The 20,320-nt window shown below is 35.1% G+C and overlaps 1 protein-coding gene across 1 annotated transcript in view; it reads left to right on the forward strand.

The window, feature by feature from the left end:
* Nucleotides 1-20,320, forward strand: part of USH2A (usherin) — a 356,150-nt gene that overhangs the window by 107,179 nt on the left and 228,651 nt on the right. The gene's annotated exons all lie outside the window — the stretch shown is intronic.

Genomic DNA, 20,320 nt, shown 5'->3' on the forward strand with positions numbered 1-20,320 from the left:
CCAAAGTGACAGAAGTGTGCTCTTTTTGGACTGCTCTATTTTTGTTTAGATATATGTTTTGGAACTGTGAGTCTTTCAGATCTTTACAGACCAGCTTTCCCATGGCCTGTAATTCCCAGATTTTGCTGATGTCTTCACTTCATGGTTAAACCAAAGATATAAACAGTGCAGTTCTGGGAAAAATATCTAGATAAATCCAGTTCTGTGTTTGAGTTGCTGTTGTGGTCTGTCACTGAAATACTACAATGCGTGCATGGAACATGGCTTTTTAATAGCATAAGAAAAAATGGCAAAGCTGAAGATTTATTTCTTTGATTTTAATAAGGTATGCAAAAGGTGTGTGTGTGTGTGTATACACATTAGTTTACAGAAGCAAAGGAAAACCCTTAACGAGTCTGGATATCAGTCACAGCACATGTTCCGTTGCATGTTGATGATACTGAAGCCCTACTGCACAGTGATACAGCTTAGCCTGGTACTGAGTCTTGATTGCTATGAGTTAAGGCTGCAAAAAGCATGCAGTAGTGTTGACACCTGAAAGAACCCCAAAGATTTGAAGCAAACTCAGTAACTGATACCTTGGCAGTTTTGGTGGATCACATGAATCTTCCTACTTGCTAGTATGTGTGTGTGAATCCAGTTTTTGTTTAAAACAAAAACAACCTTATTTGTCTATAAAACAAAAGCAACCTCCTCTATGATCACACAGTGAATCTGATGTTTAAAAAAATAAAAAGTTGATGAGCATTTCCATTTTATTTTCTTGCTAGGTGCTTACTCAATTGGTAGTGGAGTAATAGTAAATGATAATGTGTTAGTTAAATATTGACACCATGTTGACTTGCAAAACCTGTCTCTGTGCAGGAGCCTATGAGAGCAGCTGTTGGGCTCTTTTCCACAGCCAAATGGCTACATAGCTTTCCTGACATCAGTTTGCACCTTTATTATTTAAAAATAATAATAATATTAGCCATCTCTTATCTTTTTTTTTTCTGTTTTTTTTTTTTTTTCTTTTATCAATATCTAAACACTGAGCTACAATTTTTCTCAGTAGAGCTCTAGTCAATCCCATCACTGCTTAACTTTAAGTTAAGTAGTTTAGCCAGCCAAGTAATTACAGGAATCACAGGTATCCTCCCTCCATATATCTCTGAGAGTGCTGGGGAAAGGGGAGATGCTCTACTTGGATTGTTAACATGCCTATCTATGACTAATAAAGCCCAGAGCTTGTCTATCCAAGCACCGATTCAGGATGTTGTTCTGTTATGTTGTACAGAGTGGTACTATGAGCAAGGCTTCTTGAGGTGGTAGTTTGTGAGAGTTTGAAGAGGTGGATTCAAAGATGATGTTAAAACTCCCTTGAAATTGGAACCTGTTGGCTGAATAAACACAATTTATTATTTGTTTAGATTGGGATCTCTCTAATAGATGATTTATTGATCTGAGTACCTGAAGATGAGCGAGAACCAGAACAAACTAGGATATTTGTCCAGATAAGTCATTGTTAAGTCATCCTGTTTGGTACCTAGAGAAAGTACTATTGGTTCTGATCTTATAGACAAGGAACTGAAGTATGCAGAGTGAGGCCCAGATCTCATTGTACAGCTGGGAACTCCAATCCATTGATTTTAAGTTTGGTGCTTAATTACCTTTCTGAATATGGGCCCAACTGGACTACCCAGTCCATAGTGGGGAAGGTTTAAATCAAGGTTTCCAAAACCTTTAATTTGTTCCCTAAAAGTGGGATCTGTTTTCTGCCATAGTTCTTGGAATCTGAAGAACTGTAGATTGTCTAAAAATATTCAAATTCATATTGTACTTGTATTGTTCCTCTAGTGATGGGGTTTATTGGCAAAATAAAAAAAAAAAAAAAAAAGTCAAAACACATTAGTGTTAAGGTAATGAGCATGATGCCATGTTAACCTGGCTTTCATTTCTAATGAGTTGATGAGCTGTAGAATAGTTTTCCATGCAGGAAAGCTAAGGCCTTTGTCTGCTTTCTAGCAAGGATATACTGAAAGTTCTAGCAAGGATATACAGTAAGTTTTATGAGACTGTTGGATTCAGCATGCTGAACTGTGTTTATGTGTCTGTGAATTTCAGCAACTAGCCAAAAAATATATATATTTTTATTCCATAATTCCTTTTTGCTCTTTGGTTGAAGGTCAGGACTTGAGGTTTGTGAAGAGATGAAATAAAAACAGGTATATGAATGATGACCTGTGCCAATGAGTCCTGCTTCGAATCATGTTTAGTTCTAATTTGAGGCACTACCTTCTCTTCAGGATTCATAACATGTAAATATCTCCAGTAGATAGGCAACTTCATCTTTTTGTTTTATGTGGAGTAGGGGATCGCATCATGTTTTCTTTGGAAACAAGACTCTGAGAAAGCAGGTGTGCACGCTCTTGAATATATTGGTGGATACTCTGTGTTACAGAAACAGGGTTGCTGTTTTTTAAACTTCATAGAAAATCTTATCAAAAGCTGCAGTACTCTTTTCTGTAGTGGGTATACTGGATTAAGTCTGTAAGGACTGGTGAAAAGTTAATATTAGTGCAAAAATTCCATGCATACATCATATATTGCTCAAAATGTTGTGGGCTTGATTTCAGGAATTAAACTTATAGATCTATGCAGAAAGGAAGTCTTTATTTAGTGATAAAATATGTTTTTGTTTTTGTCTTTGTTTTGTTTTTTTGTGGTTTATTTTTTGGTTTTTTTTGTTTGTTTGTTTTTGTGTTTTTTGTTGTTTTTGTTGTTTTTTTTTTTTTTTTTTTTTTGATGGGTGAAGGATTCATTGTGCTTTTTCAAAACTGTTGAATTAACTAGTATTATTTTACTGTGGTTCCTCTTGGATGCCGCTGCTGTGAAAAGGAAGCTATCCACATATTAAAAAGTTCAGTCTTCTCTAAAGAAACCTTAGTGTTGGGCCTTGCTTTAAATCAAAATTGTCTGAAGTAAGTTTCTTCTGTAGGATGCTTAAAAATAAATGTCTTGCCTGCAGTGCAAACTCTTTGCCAATCTCTTTATGATACAAACTCAGCTCTGCAATGATTAGAAAATAACTATGAGGTAAGATGTTCAGCCTTACATGTTGAGCTCTTTACAATGGTATTCTCAATGTCAGAAAATAGTCTTAATAATGACTATTCCAGCAAAAAATGCACCTGTGCTAGTGTTTTTATGTCGAAATTCTGAATCAGGTACTCACATATTTCTCAGAGCTGAAAATCTTGACAGAAATGGTGTTTCTTAATGAGTTTGCACAAGCATTGTTTACCTTTGAACTGAGAAGAAGAATTGAAAATGGCTGTGGTCATTCAGAGAACTCTCGTTGTAGTTTCATTCCAAATAGTATTGTGGAAGCGTTTCATAGTAGAAGTCACAAGTATTTTCAATAGCATATGGAGCCAAATAAACAGTCCTTTTCCAGCATCCCAGAGGTGTGGAATGTTATTAGCTGAAAATTAAGCAAAAAGAGAGGATTGAAGCTCTAAAAGAAATGTTAAGAGGAAAATCTAAATGTATTTATGAAATGAAGACTAGAAGGAGACGTGATAATGTTTTTTATGTAAAACTGTGTGCTTTAAAGGAGCAGAATGAAATTGTCTTCTGTGAGTACAGAGGCAATAGATTCATAAGCTTAAAATGTGGAAAGGGAGATGTTCTTGTCAGAAGTAAATTCTTCTGAAGTACTAGTTTAGAAAAGGAATGGATGGTTGTGGGAGATAAAGCTTTGGCATGGGAGATTTTTGAGAGTAGCTGGATGAACATCTCTCAGGAATAACCTAAGTAAAACTGATTATGCTTTGGAGTAAGTGGATTGATTCTTTGACCTTTAAGAATGTTTTCCAAACCTATATCCTATTATAAACTCAGATTAAGCCAATGAATCTGGGAATTATGTTGAATTTCACAAGGTTCCTACCCGCCCGTTTCTTCAGCCTGTCATGATTCTTCTGAATTGCAGTGCATCAACTGCAGCCCTCAATTCTTTGTCATGTGCAAGCTTTCTGAAAGTACATTTATTCCCTTCAGCAGGGATTCATTCTAATGTATTCTGTTAAAAAGAATTAGTCCTAGTAATACTCCCTGGGAAATACTGCCCATTGGACTTTGTGCCACTTGTCACAGGCCTTGAGCCAACTGTTCAACCATTTCTTTTTTTAACCTACTTCTATAGTCTGCCTATATTCTCAGTCTCTTTACTGCATGGTGTCCTTGGTGACCAAGGTTAGGCTGACTAACTTCTGGTTTCCCAAATTCATAGGCACAACTCTAAGGCAAATGGTATTAATTTTGTTTTCTTCAGCCTTACCCTAAAGAATGAATAGAACTGGAAAAGGAAAAGATAAATTGACTTTTTACCTTTTTTGGCTTTGTGTCAGCATTTTTTCCTTATGTACCAAGCTTTATGAGTATCATCCTTTTTTATTTCATTATGCTGAACTGAAGACAGTAGAGTTTTTCTAGGGGGAAAACTATGACAAATGAAATTCTTATACACAGCTGTCAAATACTGAGAGAAAGGAAGAGAGCGCACTGTTAGCTGACTTGAGGAACACACTTTATATTTCAAGTAACTTTTGATAATGTCACTCATTTTTCCAGACTGTTTTAGTAAATTACGCACTGAAGAGCTCTTCAAACATGTATTTTATTGCTTCCTTTCTGTCTAGATTGCTACCACAGACTTCCCCTTAGTGCTGCTTTTAATTTTTATGCTAAGTTCTTACATTTTCTCCTCTTGTCTTCACAAAATTTGAACCCATATCTCGATATTCAGGGGAAGAAAGTAAGATAAAGATTGTCTAAATTACCATGAAGTGTGAAGTGTCTGGATTCAGTAAGAAAGGGAACTAGCCTTTTTTTCCCGCCTGATGACTGTTTGCACAGACATTTTAGCTAGGATTTAGTCCTAGTACTTCACATGAATTCACAGTTAGATCTTGAAAAACACATTCCTTTCTTCCTTTCTTCCTTCCAAATCTCAAGAAAGTTACGGAGTGAGGAGTTATGTCTCGAGAGAAAGGTATGATCCAGTACAACAAAGTGAACTCTGCTGCTTTATGGGAAAACATCTTAAAACATTTTCTAACGTGCACAATAGGAACATTGGCAGCAGATAAGCCAAGCTGATGTTGACCTTGCCAGTGTTACAGGGGCAATATTTTCACTAAGATGAACTGGTTTTGTTTAGGCACAGACATACTTTCTATCAATATCAACTATCTACTTTCTCCATCTTTTTTATTTTAAAAATGATTTATTGTAACCACAAGACAAAAAGAAAGATTCTTCTTTCTGTAGTATTTCTCATGCTTCCCTTTTTCAGCTAAACGGATCAGCAACACAGCCCATGCTTTAGCATAGAACTGCATGGTTTTTTTGGTTAGTTTGTTTTTGCTTCTTGTCTTTAATGCCAATGCACATTTTTTTCTGGTGTTGACATTTCTGTTGTGTGACATTCTACACTGTGTGATTGAAACAAACTTTTCTGCTTGTGCACATCAACTTTCAGAGCATGAATTAGTCCTAATGCTTTGAATTAGTCCAAAACCCTTTGCCAGACTAGATCACAGTTTCAGTTGTTTGTGCAAAACATTTACAGAACTGGGTCTTTTGATTATCATAAATGTATCACATAACTTGTGCTCTGTAAAACAGCAGCTCTTCTCCATGTGTCAGAGCTTTGGATGTTTTTCTGTAAATTTTGGGCAGAAGTCATTTTGAAATGTAGTTTACAGTCTCTCTGTGCATGAGAAACTTAAGAACTGGCAGAATAAATGTTTCTTACAGTTTTTTTCAAAGCATGCAGGTGTAGTCAAGGGTAATAATCGTTACCAAGTTTGTGTTTTTACAAACTAATAAACTATTCTGACAGTGTTACCATTTATACTCCAAACCATTTTATGCCAGATGAGTTTCCACATATGAAATGTGCCTGTATGTCTGGTATTTCTTTTACTTTTCTTGTGTCCAGATTAAATAATAATAGGATAGGTCTCAATTGGATGGCCTCAAGTGGTGCCAGAGGGGTTCAGGTTGGATGTTAGGAAAAAGTTTGCAGAAGAGTGGTTGAGCACTGGAATGGACTGCCCACAGAGGTGGTGGAGTCACCATCCAAGGAGGTGTTCAAGAAATGTATGCATGTAGCAGTGACAGACATGGTGGGAAATATTGGTGGTAGGTGGACAGTTGGTCTAGATGATCTTAGAAGTCTTTTTCAGCCTTAATGATTATATAATTCTGTGATGTAGGAACTCTGTAGTGGGTCTTGGACTTAATCATCTGTGTCCTTCAGCAAGCTTTGAGTCAATAGTATGAAAGAATAATCTCTTCCACAAGAAGAAGTCTAGTACTGTCTTGACTGGTGAGATACTTCATCTGAAATTAATGCCTTCTGGCCCATATTTGGCCTTTATTACTGGAAAGGGTTATGTCTTCTGATGACTTGAGACATTACACTTGACTGATACTGAGCTTTTAAATTATGCCTTCTTATGAGATGTGAATTCCTCAGTTCCTTCCTTTATTGTGTTTTTAAGTGGTGAAGGAGTAACTACTGAATTATATATTGACTAAAAGTGTGTGAAGAGTCGTGCATTGATTATGATCACATTGTGCATTTGATCAGGAAATTGTCATAATAGTAACATACGGAAGTTTTTATCTTCTAATTGATTTCCAGAGTGATTAAATTAAGACCTCTTCTAAGTGTGACAGTCCTTATCAATTACTGGCAGAATAGAGAAATTAAAGGATTAAAAATTTAAGTGTGTTAAGATTCAGTATTTAAGGTCTAAAATCAATCAGATTGTAGACTGAGTAATACCATTACAACAAAAGTATCATTCAGGATTAGGCTGTGGCAAATTGGAGGAAAAAGTGGCTGTCTGTATTAGTGCGTGTATGAAAAATTGGTTTGCACAATGAAGTGCCTAGAACTTGGGAAACTGAGTTTGAATAATCTGTAAAAACTTAATTCAGCCTTGTTATTTTTTGTGTTATGTTTGCATCTTATTGTTTAATTAAAAACAAGTTCTTCCATAGATTTTAAGCTATTCCTTTTTAAAATTTTTTACTAGTCTGTATATGGTTTGATGTCTGTCTCACTATGTATATCACCTCAGGAAGTGCAGAGTTTAAGCTTTTTCTTGTGCTGTTTTGGTTGATGTATTCACACACACACACAGAATCACAGAATGACCCAGGTTGGAAGGGACCTCAAGGATCATGTAGTTCCAACCCCCCTGCCTAGCAGGGCCACCAAACATACTCATTTACTATTCCGAGTACTTTGTAAACATATATTTATGATTTTACAGAACTAGTATTGGTTTTATTATGAATGGAGACTGAGTAAATTAAAAAGAGGACTGAATATGTTAGGAAATCCTAATGTTGAGTGTTCAGTTCTACAGAGAGGACTCAAGATTTAGGAGATTTCTATTCATGTTAACTTCTGTTCAATTAGGAACACAAAAAGCTTCCACATATCACTCACTGTAGAGTGTTCAATTGCAAGCAAAGGCACCTTCTACTAGACCACGTTGATCAAGGCCGAAGATGAGTATGTAACAAGTGAATAACTCTGAGAAGTTCAGGTTAAGTGACTGGCATAGTCTTGCAGAAGTACATTGTGGAAGAGGCAGAGGCAGGTTTCTTCAGAGTGACATTGAATGGTATTAGCAGTGAAACTGTCCATTCACTTTTCATACTCCCCTTCCTCTTTCATCAAACATCCTCAGAGCACTAAATCAAATAAGACAAGCTTCTATGCACAAAATCCTTATTTGCTACATGAATTCTGTTTTAGTTGCTGAACATCATAAAATCCTCGAGGCAGATATCTTATGGGAAATGCGTCTGTATATAATTGTAGACTATGTCATTATTCATCCTCTATGTACTATTTTTTGCAGACAGTTTTAATTTTATTTTACTTTGTAAGTTTCGAGGATATACTTTTAAAGTCCTAACGTTGACCAAATAGTTGATCTGAGTAATAATAGTAATAATTTAAAAAATCTGTCAGGAGAATCCCAGACATCCATCATTTGGAGCGCTACTGACTAACATCGATGTCAGTGGGTAAAAGTCTTTAATATTCATGAAATCTCTTTCTGATCTGAACTATCAGAGACACTGACTAAATGATCACAAAGAATCAATAGTATGATTTTTGACTGTATTCTGTGTATATTATCTGTGAACATATCTTTTCAACTGTATTGGTAAGAAGAGTTTTTACTGGTGGTTATAGGTCCTCCTGGTTTTGTTTCATTGTCCTATTGCTTTCCTGTATTTCTTCTTGGTTTTCCCAAATTCTTTTCATGTTTTGTCATTACCCATGATTTGCTTCTTTCTTTCCTTTTTCCACATTTGACCATTATAATGTATATGATCTTTCTTCTATCTTCTTCAAGGTGTTGTCTACTTTTTATCTGTGTATGACAGACGCTAAATAGGAGAAAACTGAGTCCACGAGCAAGACTTTTCACCTTTCTTTCTAGTGTTTACCACACCATTAGAATTTCATGGCCAGGACCATCATAGAAATATAGAGGCCAAGAAGGATCTTCTAAAGAATTTGTCTTATTTAGAAGAAGGAGCAAAAAGAAACAAACTAAAAAACCCAAAACAAAACAGAGACAAATTAATTCTTTTGTTGTTAAAATGCAAAGAATGATGTAAATTAATTACCACATAGTGGTATTTGGCACAAAGCAAACATGTTTATATAATATTCTCTCTCTTATTTTTTTTCTAAAATATACTCTTCTAAGAAAAATGTGCAAAACTGTTAGTGAATGGCAGAAATGTCACTACCATTATATTTTGCAGCCATTGGGGCTAGAAGTACGTTCTGCATCAGATGACTAGTGATTTAAATGCAGTGACTTGGAGACTATACTGAAGTTGTAGTGTTTTAGTTTGGCTAAGGTTGTTATTATTTTGGTTAAAGTCTTTATTAGTTATACACAGTGTCTAAAGATTATGGTACATTTTATAATTGGATGGGATCCTCAGGATACAGCACACAATGCTTTTGTGAGAAAGCATGTCATTTGAATGTTGAATTACGTGCTGGTATTTTTCTTCAGTAAATGTATATTAAAAAAAAAAAAGAACTAATAATTGAGCATAATTAATATTTAGTTAGGTGCTGGCTATATGTACTTTGTTAACTTGACTTCTGAAGAGTAATCCATATCTGTAGTTGTTGGGCTAATCAAGGCTGTCCTTTCCAACTTTGAAAATAAATACCTGTAAAACTAATTGTTTTTCAAGATTTTTTTGTGTAATTAGATTAAGTTGCACATTTACATCTTTTCTCAAGCTATTCAAAATTCCTAAGAAATGCACTTGAATTGATAGATGGTCTGTAAAGCAAAGGTAGGTGGACAAAATTATTACCTTAAAGAGCAGTGCAGAGTAGTGGCTGAGAATTTGGAAATCTGCTGCTAGCATAAATATTAGAATGAAAATGTAAGCCTGCCAAGTAATTTTGTTCTAGTATAAGGACAATTTAATTTGGATGACAGAAATGCCCTATACTAAATTACTTGAGGATTCATTGATCTCAGCAGGCAGTTGTTGCATGGCTTTTTTCATCTAAGGAGGTTTGTAGAGTGATATACTTACTGTATTGTAGAAAAGTCTCAAAAAGTAACAATGTCTGTATGTACTCAGAATGAGTTTGATTGAAAGTAGTTAGATCTGTGCTTACTGACTTAAGATCTATAATACTTTAAGATTAATTGGGAACGTAAATGGAGAAGCTGACAACCTGGAACCTTGACTTCTTAAAATTGCTGACCCAATTACTGCTAAGCCCTTTGCTGACATGTTAATATGTCTCTTTAAACTGGTAAATCATCACCATTTTAGTGTGTGCTAGAGTCAGTCCATCGGATGAAGGAAGATGTAAGTTTAATTTAAATAATTATTGACCTTTTATGACCTTTTCATTTCACTTGTACTGCTCCTCTCAAGGTAAGCAATTATATTTTTATAGTGTTGGATAGTAATCAATGTTCTGGAGCTATCTTTATTGATTTAAGTAAGGCCTTTGATCTGGTGATCACCAACTATTGATGCTATTGCTATCTAGGCTGGTCTAAGCTATATCAGATATTACCAGAGTTACTCTGTTCTGAAATATTCAGAATAAACAGTGGTCAGTGGGTGGTACGCTTGCATTGTGTATCAGTTGTTTTGTAAATATATGTATGTAATTACTGCTACTATTATTCTTGTCTTCCTTTTCTATCTTAGTGAATATTTCTACTCTCAATCTATGAGTTCTGCTTTATTTTTCCCATTCATCTCTCCCGTCCCACTGGGAGGGTGTCATGAGTGAATCTGTGTGTGGTATTCTGCTGCCTTCTACATTAAGCCATATCAATTAGAAATTGGATACAAATAATTTTATACAATATACAACCCTTTTTAGCTTGTTAATAAATTTTAGTTCTGCAACATTCATTATCAAATGAAGCAGATGGTCCTTTGATTCTCAGTTTACAAGACCAAGATAGTCTGGCTTTCATTCTTTCATTTGCTCTCCATTTTAGACATTTCCTGGTGAAAATTTGGTTTCTTTGTTGATTTTTGAAGTCTGTCTTATACTGTGATGGTAGAGCTGTAACCTTCTGGCCTTCTAGTTGTAGATGGAGACAGAGTTACTCATCTTTGATGAAGAAAAGTTGTTATTTTCATTTTGACCAAAAAAAAAAAACAACCCAAAAAAAAACCAAAGAAAGTGAGCTGGAAGTCTTTTTTTTTTTTTTTTTTTTTTTAAAGAAAAACAAAATTGCCCTTTTTTTGCACATGCATTTTGTGCAGTTTTTTTAGCCAATAGTCAATTCGATGTACTGGATAAGAACAACAATTGATACACTGGACTTCTATCATAGTTTGTAAATGGTGCCTGAGTGTCTTCTAAAACATGATCATTTGTGATCGTTCTGATCTGTTACTCTAATGAGTTCCATAGCCATTATCCTTCTTGCAGAGGGAGTTTAGTCTTGTTCTGGTGAGCCTTGAAACTAACAGCCCTTGTTCAGAGAGGTCACTAACATAATGAGAAGGGCACTTCAGATATCTTGAACCACTTCCATAGGTGGCCATGCAGATTAGTATCTAGCATTTTTGACTTAATGTTCTGCAGGTAGTATGTTGTGTGCCGAGCAAATGGGATGATGTGCTGAGAGTGTAAACAAAGCTACTCCATTCTGGATTTTTATTTTGGTAAGCTAGAACTTATCTCGTTCTTGCTTAAGGTCATGATGATATGAGTTAATATGACCAGGTGCATGTCGAAGAAGCCATGGCACAATCTCTCTATTAGTCAGGGATGGAAAAAGGCAGATTTTATTTGCTGCTGTCTTGGCAGTCTATGCTGAAATGACTGAAACTTGGTTTGGAACTGTGTTCCTGAAAAAGCTGAACAATGTTAACTGTAAATCTGCTCCTTCGCTTCTGATTGTATCCTGTGGTGCTTGTCAAGTTAGATTGCAGAAGGATCTTGGGATTATAGTGACACCCTTTTCTTGTTTTGGTACAGCAATGGGTATATGGTGAGTATTTAATAAATTATGGTAAGATAAACAGGCTGTAACATTTAAAATTAAAACTGTTGAACCAGGTTGTATTCTGGATATATATGTTCTTGGAAGTATACTTGCTGGTCTGAATTTCTGTCTTCTCACAAAATTTTGCCCAGCTCTTGTATGGTAACGGTTTATTAGCCATTCCCTAATACACATTGTAGATGGCAGGTGCTAGCATCTTTGTTATTGCGCCCCAAGGCTAAGGCACTCTGCCTAAAGATATTAGAGCAGCCAATTTTATCTGTGTTTATAAAACTGGCATTTCTATTTTCTCAAGTCTACCAAGTAGCTTGAGCATGCTCAGTAATTCTTTTTTTTCTATCTTTTTTCCCTCAGAGACTCATGGGATATTAATCATGTGAAGTTATTTTAGAAGTTTATATTACATTGCAAATATTTTGAAATTGATTGTATGGAATGTACAGGGATAAGGGGAAGCACAAGCAAAAAAAATAATAAAAAAAATCTTTTGGTCCATTGGGTAAATTTTCAGTACAATATATGAGCATTTAGCCACACAAGTCCCATTAATGTTAACGGTCCCAAGCTTTCTTTTATTCATCACAGCACTGATTGCACTTGGTCAGCTCTTTTATCAGTTTGAAATATTGTCAGCAGGAGGAGGCGTTCCCTTAGCCAGGTCTGACTGTTGCAGTGCTCTTTTAACTTAGTCATCCTGCAAATGCTCCTATAAATGGATTTATTTCAGTAGATCCAAACTACATCAATCGGATCATCTTACTCTGGTGCTAGCCCCTTTGCATTGGCTCCAATTTGCAAGAGCATTGATTTTAAACATTGACCATTATTTATAAAGCACTCTGTAGTATTCATTAAACTAACTTAACTGCTGCTGCTAAGGTCCTATCTGAATCTTGTTAAAAAGGGACTGTTTGATTTCTCAGGTCATGGTTATGGTTTAGATTATAAAATATAAAAGCAGGCTTTTGGGGGTCACATCTTTACCTTTCTCAATATTTCGTGATGTATCTTTCTCTGCTATTTAGTGAAATCCACACAGGGCTGTACAACCAAATAGTGAAAAGTACTTCCTTAGACCAAGTAGGGGAGCAACTAAAAAGATGCAGTAATTCATCAATTCAGTGTTACACTGATGGTACTTTTCAGTGCTATACAGGGTGCTATTCTTTGAGAATTCAGACAGGAGTATGCCCTCTACTTTTGGTAGGGGGAAGGAAATAACTCAAATTTGACATTTGACCTGATACTTCATATCTAACTATATTGTTAAAAAAATTCTTGTTCTGTCCACACTTACATGGATGTAAGTTGGGATTAGCATTGTTCTGGGGAAGCGAGAGTTATAATAACTGATGTTTAGAATGGCATACACCCTCATATTTCTTCTGAGTGAAGAAATTATAATTAGAATCATACTTTTATTTAAACTTTTGTTGTTGTTTTTTTTTCTTTTTCTCCTGAGGTTTGTGATTAATAGTACTCCTTAATTCTGGTTTACTTTAGAAGTTTTGATGTTATTGTTGTTGAAACATCTCCAGCAGAGGAGCCACTGTTAATAGTATGTATTCTCTTTATAGTAAGTAGTGGGAATTTTGATGTAGTAGAGTTTTAGCCCTAAGGGGATTTTATTTTATGCATTTTCAAGTCATTCAGTGACTTGCTGCAGAGACAGGGAGGGAGGGGAGAATCTATTTACACAAATTACAGTCTTTTTTCCCATCAACCTTCATAACTGGATGAACAAAATGGAAGCTAGAATGGCAGGTACAACTATCCCAGATAATATCTTTTGAGTCAGAAACAAATTATTACATGAACTGTAGGACCAAGAGAAAAACTTTTTAGGAAGATTCCAGGAGGCAGTGGAGAATGAGTGTTTGAGAATGCCTACCATTGGGAAGACTTATTGAATTATGGACAGAAAAGATAATTTTATCTTTTAAAAGTTAACACTCCCATGAATGCTTTGGAGCTATTCAGATATATTGCAGTTATTTGCAATGAACTTATACATTTGTTACAATATTTGGAAGGTTTTAGTAAGTGTTTTTAAAATATGAAATCTCTTTTTCCATCTGCACTCCAGCTTTCAATTATAGGTGTTTTTCCCTCTTTCCTCCTTTCAGATTCTTTCATCGTCTTTTGTTGTATGTGTTTATATGTCACAAATTGTTCCAGTTCAGTGATCAAAGTACTCAATTTTTAGCCTTTTAGTCCAAACCCACATTAGATCATTCATCTAGCATCATTAATTTTCAAAAAGTTAAGATATTCCTATGTATACCTGGTTGTACCGCTGAGCTGTATATGCCAAGGGGGAAAAAGGAGCAAAATGGAAATCCTGCATGAAGCACAGACTGCATCATTGGTTTTATGGTAGACCTTCTACCTTTCACACAGCCTGGGAAGGGCCAGGGAAATGTCAGAGGTGAAAATTAGGGCAACACAGTACTGCAGAATTGCAAAGTGATCACCAACTGCAACAAACTTGAGAAATGGCCAATGTTCAAGGTTGCTTTGAGATAGAAATGCCCAATGTTATTGGCTTTAGTAGCTGTGAACTGAAATCTTCCTACACCCAATAGCCTCAGGGTACCTTACTATGTACAGTGAGACAAAATGTGCTAATAGGTCCTAAAAAGTCCTTCTCAGAGCTTTTAGTATGGCACAGGGCTGAGCTGGGTGTAAAGCTTCAGGCTACTCTCAAGTCTGTCTTGATAGCCTAATACTTCCTTTCTACAGCAACCTGGGATTCAGGTTTACCAGTCACTGTGCCCCAAAGCCTCCCTGTCAGCTCAAAGCAGGAGCAGTGTTCTTGCACTGAAATATCTGAGAGTTGCACACTATAGAAGAGTCTTTGCCCAGCTTGCCTGTAAGGCTAGTTTGTTTTAGGCTAGAAACTGTGTTGCTGCTACAAGTACCCCAATTATCTCTTTCAGTAGCAAAAGGAACTTCAGATTTTGTTTACAGTGACTTCTTGTTTATTATTGTTTTAACTGCATTTATAATGAGATTTCTGTTAATATATTTGTATTGGTAAGGATGAGGCGAGTGGGAGTTAAGTGCGGTTCAAGCCCTCAGGGAACACAGAACAGGAAAAAAAAGGTGACTTAGATCTACTGCTAAAACACTTGGACAAGGATTGCTGTGAGGTTATTTTTGTTGTGTTTTTTTGAATGTGGTTGTCTTTCTGTGAGGTATTTCAAGAAGTAGTAGTTAAAATGCTCACATTGGAAACAAAAGAGGAATGTGGAGTATTACTTCCTGGTAGTGTTGTATGGCAAATCTCTCAATTTTTTTTCTTTAATCTATTATAATATTGTAATCAATCATGATTTTCTGTGTTATTGAGAGCTTCTTATCTTGGGAGAGGGAGAGTGGGAGAGAAAAGGAAAAGCTGTCAATGACTTTAACAGCAGCAGCAAAGGCATTTCCTTGTTATCAACATTCAGAATTAGCTGTGTATTCTGCAGTCACTCATGTTTTAAGCAATAATATAAAAATCAACATAAAAGTAGGCTGCAGCAAAGTGGTCTTTAACTCAGGAACTCCTGAAGGAGTTAAAATTCTGAGATGACATATTATCAATCAATAACCGCTTGAAAATATCACAGTGTATTTAAGATAATGTCATACTATGTTAAAGAAATTTTTAGGAAATGTATTTACACTTTTGTCCTAATATCTTTGCTTATATTAATATAACTGGTTGAATGTTAATCTTTCAAGTTAGGAAAAAAAATTAATAGTCTCTGTGCTGAAGAGTTTCCAGTGCAAGTATAAAATTGGATCAAATACAAATGGCAATGGAGGAAATTATACGAAAGTTATTGTTTCAATCCCTGTACCTTGGCAGCTTAATTTATTCCTTGTTTAGTGTTGCAAATTAACTTACATTGGGCAAACAGAATTATGATAGTATTTAGAAGATGTTATATGCTGTATCAATTAATTTCCTGTCATTATACGCTTTACATATAGTGCTCAGTTTCTCACTTGCCTCAAGTTGAATCTTTGTGTAAATTGTCTTTTATTTAAGTACTCATAGGTTGAGTTGTACAGCTGTTCTTACTACTGAAGTATATTTAGTAATGCTTATTCCTGGATCACATTTTCTACTGCCAGTGATGTAGTTCAGAATGCCTTATCTAGAGGTATACCTGATTTTTCCCCAAGTACTGAGAAGACCCATGAGAAAACTGTGAACTCTTTGCCATTCATAGAAAAACACTGAAATACCACAAATTGCACTGCGGGTGCTGCTTTGTGTTTCTGTTGTCCTATTACTTTTTCATTTGCATGCTGACACAAGGAAAATCTCAGCTCAGATCCTCAGCTGAGAACCAGTTAGCACACCTGGCTAGGAGGAAGATTCTATTCCTGATCTCCACTAGCACCAGCATGATTCTGTAGTATCCCAGTTGCACAGGTAGGTGGCTGCACTCATGACTTAGCATAATATCTATCTGTATGAGTGTCCTGCAAATTGTCAAGTCAAATTAGTTGCAGTACTGGATGGTAGTGCAAGAGTTTCTTCATACATGCTGCAAACCCTTATAACAATGGGAGCTGGAGAGGTCTGAGTTGCATTTATCACTCTGCTGTCCACACACCATGCAAGCAAAAAAACCCAAAAAAACCCAAAAACAAAACAAAAAACCCGATGCTGAAAAACTGCTGCAGTTTGTTTTCCCTCCTAATCCAGTTGTCTTTTCTATAACATTCCATAGACTGTGACTTCCATACATATGATAAGTTCTTCCTGTGCTCTGGGAAACATAAGTGAGAGTAAGCATAGGCAAAAGTTAATTCTAGGAGAAAACTGATAGATTGCTTTTGTGCAGTCCTTTCTGTCTTCTGCATGTTCCAGGTGGAGAATATTTGTTTACTTTTACAGTATCAAACCTAATATTTTACCTTCATCCTGTTGACTTTCATACCTCTAATCACATGGTCATCTTAAGGTAGCAATACCAAAGCTATATTTCTGGATTATAGCTAACTCAATATCTGGTGCATTATGTGCTGATACGTAAAGGGTGATGGTTAGTTTCACAGAAGCTGAGCTCCAAGATTGGAATGTAGTTTTAGGTGGTGTTTCAGTTGCTGTGAATTGTCTTAAGGAAAATAGTCTGTATAATTGCTGCAGTGTTATCTGAATGTTTTCAGTGAAGACTTTATGCCAAACTACATTATAAATTTCAAAGATTTTTTTTTTTTCTTGAGTACAAAGGTAAATGGAACATTTGAGGAAAAAAAGAAAACACACAAAACCCCCCTATCAGTATAACAAAATATAGTGAAGTAATACTAACTCTCATGTAGCTAGATCTGCTGCAATTTCAAGGCGACATTTCCATTGTATGACAGATGTCTTTGAAGTCAGTAACTGAGATTTCAGAAAACCTAAACTGGTAGAGGTTGAGGAAGTTCAGTTCAGCCTATATGTCACAGTTATTCTAGCACACTGTAAGCTTGAGAAAAGTGAATTGTTTATGTGTAAAAATAGCACCTGATTAGGCCTTTCAAACCTACTATGAATGTAGTTCTTGCATTCCTGGAAAAGTCGCTACCTCAAAAATAATGAGAAATACTGCTTCAAGTACTACTAGATGAAAATATTATATATTCCTTTCAGTTTGTTTTTCAGTGTTAGAAAATTTACCATTTGGCAATTTTTAATAATTTATTGGTACACATTAAAACTCTGCTTTATCTTGAATATGTTAGTTTTTGTTGCGGTTTTACTGTGAATGCTATTATTTGTTGCTGAATTTGTAGTTTCTTATGAGTGTTTGTTTTGTGGTGATGTATTTTTATCTAAAACTTTCTTTCTCTCCCTGTTACTATTCCATTTTAAACCTATGATACTCCACAAGATGTTCATTAGGCTATTTTAAATATTTTTTTTTCATATGTCCATATCTAATCAATAAGCTTCTTCATTTGCTAAGGATTTCCACCTTATTGCGTAGTCTGTGATGCTGTGATTGGATTCTGCCTTGGTTAATGCACTGTTGTCTAAATTTTCTATGTTTCAGATCATTACACTGACTTTAATTTTGATGTATTTGCATTCTACACAGTTCTACTCATACTCTTTTCCCTTCATCAGTTAAATTACTCTCTGTGCAGTATTACATTTGTACTACTGTTGTAAATACTAACTAAAGGCTTATAATTGAAGTGCTATTTACAACTACTGACCTCCAGCTCATTTCTGATTTCACTGTGATGTTGACCTTTTATAGATTGTGCTGTTGTAAATCTTCAAAGTGATTTTTCTTGTCATCATATTTCTAGTAATTATGATTTGCATTGCATTAACACCTAGAAGCCTCTCCTACCTTAACCTTGTTTCGTAAGCTGACCATTTTTTTTATTTTTATTATTATTTTTTTTTAATGTGCTAACTCACACTTGGGTAACAGAAAACAATCCTTTCTCCAAACATTTTATCTTGAAATGAAGATGACCGCTTGCTTCTATTTCTTTATTTTCAATATCAGAATTCGAAGTTGGGAAATTTCTCATAAAGGGCTCAGTATTAGACAATATTTTCTTCCCTTTCTAGGGAATCTGAGTCTATTTGACTTTCTTTCCAGTCTATATAAAATAAATAAATGAAAAAAAAAAATTACGTATGCTATTTGTGAGAGATCCCATTTTTAGTAAACCTTTCTCAACTTCAGTTCAAGCTTGTCACAAATACTGATTAACACCTTAGATGACAATTGGGCTGGTGTTTCTCCTTTGCACATATTTTACTTTAATATTAAGAGCAGCATAGAAATAACTCTGCATCTGGCCCCTATTCTAAACAGGACTTTATTCCTAGAACTTTGAGATCACTGTTATTTCCACTCTGATAGGTAGTCTGTTTGGATGTCTACATGTTGTATAATATTCCCATGCACACAAGTGGAAGACATTTCTGAATTTACCTGTTTCTTTTTTTTCAGAGGCTTTGATATTGTTGTGTTGTGTTCTCTTCCCTGTTTACTAAGTGCAGCAATGCAGTCTTTTTCACTTTAACTTCATGTGAGTGTACTGTCATGCTGTGATTAATCTTGTTCTGAGAAGATTGTTGTTGTTTTTAAAATAACTTCTTGGGATAAATTTAAAATCTTAAATGCATCAAATCTGGTTTATTTATGTATTTCTGGAGTGTAAGGAACTGATTGGATGAGTTTGTTATAGATCAGTTAATTGATTGATCGTTTGCTGCTATTGATGTGCAGAATAATATTAATAGAGACTGGGAACCTGTTCTTTAGGAAAACTGTTTGATCTTCTGCATAATGTAGTAGTATTCAGAGATAGTTAAGCTAATAGTATTTTTGGGTATATTAGTTTTCCTCAATTGATAATAAATACCTGGTGCTCAGATAATTTTTTTTTTTTTAATATATTGTCACGGAGTTATCTAGATCAGTCTACATTGTTTTATTTTGTAGTTGCTTAACAGTAAGGAGAACAAGACAGTAGTGAAGTTTTCAAATGTTACAGAACTGTACATGAGTAATATTGCCTACAATCTTCAGGAAGGTATATGAAACAAGGGGTATTAAATGGTCGCTCTTGGATCAGACCGCTCAGTTATTGTCTGGGTGCAGACTTGGGTTTTCCTGATTTTTGAATCTCTTGATTCAAAAAGAGAAGAAGGGGAAAAAAAAAAAAAAAAAAAAGCTATCACTCTATAAGTGAAGGGAGGAAGTACCAATAATACATCAAATCTTATCAAATGACTTTAAACTTATCTTAGCTTTCTTTTCACCAAGGTTTGCTGTAAATCTTTCTTATTAGGGAGTAGCAAGACTGTTGTCCTTGCTAAAAGGAGAAGATTGATTTACTTTATTCATATGGAACCAGCAGAGTCCTATGAGTATGCAGTAATGAATTAGAGTCTTACACATCTTACTTCTGTGTAATACTTTAGAAGACCTTTTAGTCTGGAATGTGCTACGAAAGTCCATATGATAGAAACTTATAAATGAATGTGTCTTCTGCAAAGAATAACAGCATAAGAAATCTTTTAGTATGTGCAATATTCTTATTCTTCAAATACTTTAATTGATTGTTCATTGGACTCAGTCAGCCAAAAGTGGAGAGAAACTTTGTACAGACATCATTAGTTTTTCTCCATTTAAAGATTAATCATGAAGAGCTCTGGCTCTTTAATTCTGTAATTTGTATATTTAATGGGCTGCTGCAGAATCTATGACAGTAATTAGCATAGCCTGAAAACTCATTAATACGCAACAACATGATTAATGCAGCATTAATGCAAACATGACTGAAGTTATTTGGGTTATGTAGTAAGAAGATTAAAGCTAAAATGTCCTGTTTGTTTTACCAGTAGTGGGTACAATGGGATAGCAAGGAAAAGAAGAAAAAGCAGGTATCAAATTAGTCCTTTTAGTACAAAAAAAAAAAAAAAAAAAAAAAAAAGCTCATTTCTCAATAAGAGGATTTAGGGTTTCAGCTGATGGCTTCCACAAGAAGTGCAATGTATTACAGCCTTTCAGTCATTGTATACCATTGTTATGTTTGTTCAACCTTCAGTTTGACTTACTTTTTTCTCAATTTGAGGTATTAAGGATATATGTTTAAAAAAATAGTCTTCAAATTGTCATTCTCTAACATAAACTTTTGAAAATCACAGGTTTTCTTTGGAAGACTTTATTTTAAAAACAATTGTTTTCCAGCTTCTCCTG

The sequence above is a fragment of the Coturnix japonica genome, chromosome 3 (genome assembly GCF_001577835.2).
Source record: "Coturnix japonica isolate 7356 chromosome 3, Coturnix japonica 2.1, whole genome shotgun sequence".
NCBI lineage: Eukaryota > Metazoa > Chordata > Aves > Galliformes > Phasianidae > Coturnix > Coturnix japonica.